The sequence below is a fragment of the Nicotiana tabacum genome, chromosome 20 (genome assembly GCF_000715075.1).
Source record: "Nicotiana tabacum cultivar K326 chromosome 20, ASM71507v2, whole genome shotgun sequence".
Lineage (NCBI taxonomy): Eukaryota > Viridiplantae > Streptophyta > Magnoliopsida > Solanales > Solanaceae > Nicotiana > Nicotiana tabacum.
This window is the reverse complement of record NC_134099.1, coordinates 16428026-16430935: the sequence shown is the minus strand read 5'-3', so window position 1 is coordinate 16430935 and position 2910 is coordinate 16428026.

Here is a 2910-nt window from a genome sequence, read left to right as displayed (position 1 = left end):
TTTGCTTATAGATCTTGAGTTTATTATGCTTGACTAAGATTTACCTCTTCATATTCATTAACTGATTTAATCAAAAATGTTTCGATATCTTTTGGTCAAACAATTTGGCGCCGCCTGTGGGTATTTTAGTGAAATTCCCTAGTCTCTTCCAGATAAAAAATCGTAAACATGATCGCCCACCAAAAAAGCGGTAAGTAAACCTCACATGCCAACCTAGATCATGATGCTACATGCAAACGGAAGCCACAACCAGCATCCTCCCCACACGCCGGGCAGCCCAGGACCAACCAAAGCAAGCCCAAAACCGCGCGGGGCCAAAGCACGAAAAAGGTGGGGAAAGAGAGCTGAATACGGTTGTCGAATTCAGAAGCCACCGCCCTATCAGCCATCGAAACACCAAGCAAAATGATAGCAACGCTACAGATCCACCCTCATCCACAAACTCCACGAATTGGGGAAAGGGGAATATCATGTTGGTCCACCTTCCGATGTTCACTCAAACAGGAACGCGAGCGCCACGCGGGCAAATGAGCGAAGAAACATCTCAACTGGAAAATGAGAAATTACTACAAAACAACCAAAATATCGTTCGCTTGTCGACCCGACTTTAAAAAAAAACTAGGACTCACCAGAGAATACCCAACTCTCCAAAAAAAAAAGTTGGGAACAGCGACGGGTTAATATTTTGAAAAATTCGAAATAACACCTTTAAGGCCAAGGTCCTTCCCCAAAAATAAAAAGAGTTCGACCTCGATCGAGCAGCGACGGGTTAATATTTCGACGAAAGTTCGAAATAACACCCTTAAGGCTAAGGGCCTTCGCCAAAAGGAAAAACGTTCGACCTCGATCGAGCAGCAACGGGTTAATATTTCGACGAAAGTTCGAAATAACACCCTTAAGGCTAAGGGCCTTACCCAAAAAGAAAAGAGTTCGACCTCGATCGAACATCGATGGGTTAGGATTTCGACAAAGTTTGAAATAACACCCCTAAGGCCAAGGGCCTTTGCCAAAAATAAAAAGGGTTCGACCTCGATCGAACGACGACGGGTTAATATTTCGACAAAGTTCGAAATAATCCCCTTAAGGCCAAGGGCCTTCGCCAAAAATAAAAAGGGTTCGACCTCGATCGACCAGCGACCGGTTAATATTTCGAAGAAAGTTCGAAATAACACCCTTAAGGCTAAGGGCCTTCGCCAAAAGGAAAAGGGTTTGACCTCGATCGAGCAACGACGGGTTAATATTTCGATGAAAATTCGAAATAACACCCTTAAGTCTAAGGGCTTTCGCCAAAAAGAAAAGAGTTCGACCTCAATCGAACATTGACGGGTTAGGATTTCGACAAAGTTCGAAATAACACCCTTAAGGCCAAGGGCCTTCGCCAAAAATAAAAAAGGTTCAACCTCAATCGAACGACGATGGGTTAATATTTCGACAAAGTTCGAAATAATACCCTTAAGGCCAAGGGCCTTTGACAAAAATAAAAAGTGTTCGACCTCAATCGAACGACGACAGGGTAATATTTCAACAAAGTTCGAAATAACACTCTTAAGGCCAAGGCCTTCGCCAAAAATAAAAAGAGTTAGACCTCAATCGAATAGCGACGGGTTAATATTTCAACGAAAGACGAAATAACACCCTTAAGGCTAAGGGCCTTCGCCAAAAAGAAAAGGGTTCGACCTCGATCAAACGACGACGGGTTAACATTTCGACAAAAAGTTTGAAATAACAACCTTAAGGCAAGAGCCTTCGCCGAAAAGAAGATTTCGGCCTCGATCGAACAACGATGGGTTAATATTTTGATGAAAGTCCGAAATAACGCCCTTAAGGCCAAGGGCCTCCGCCAAAAATAAAAAGAGTTCGACCTCGATCGAGCAACGACGGGTTACCATTTCGACGAAAGTTCTAAATAACAACCTTAAGGCCAAAGGCCTTCGCCAAAGAGCACAGTTCAACCTCGAATCGAACAATCACGGATTAGTATTTTGACGAGAGATCGAAATATCCTCGGGGCAAAAGGTCATTTTAAATATATAAAAAAGAAGGGGGAAATAAAACTGGGACTCGCGACGGGATAATATTTCGATATAAACTCGAAAGTAACATCCCTGCGGCTAAGGTCGTTACCAGAAAAAGTGCTCGATGCCATCCGAACCATGATGGGAAATGCTTCGACACAAGTTCAAAAATATCACCCCGACAGCTAAAGCCGCCATCGAAATCCTACTCAATCTGTGTGGCGCTAAATTCCCTAAGAATCAAGAACTCGGCACATAGAGATCTACTTATTTGCACCAGAGTTATGAAAAACAAAACAGGAAAAGAAATACAGGAGACGTGCGACAATGAAAAAATTCCTCTTTATACAAAGCTACTGCGCAAACAGTCGCAGATTACATACGGCGAAACCAATATAATTCAAGAAAAGGCAATAAACAACCAATATAAGAAAAAAAAAAAAGAAAACGAACAAAGACAACAATTTTTTCACTCGATGTCATCACCGCCACCCTCTTCACCACCATCTCCAGGAAGTCCTCTTTCATCATCACCATCCTCACCGGCCTCCGGCGTCGTAGGTTCATATCCACAGTTAATACGAGCCTCACGTGCCTTCGCCCATACTCCTTTATATGCAGCCTCGGGAACACTGCCCGCCTCCCACAAACTCTTATAGATATCACGCTGGGCTTCAGCATAAACCCAAAGCTTGTGCAAATGATGGGGAACATCAGCGGAGGAAGATTCGACTTAAGCCAACAGTTGCTCCTTTTCGGCCTCAAGAGCAGCGACCCGGTCCCCTAAGGTCGATGCCTCCCGATTGATCTCACCAATACGTTCCTCGAGCTTTGCCTCTTTTAGCGTGGCCGTCGCTCTCTCTGATTCCTGCTCGGATTGGAGGATGCGAATAGT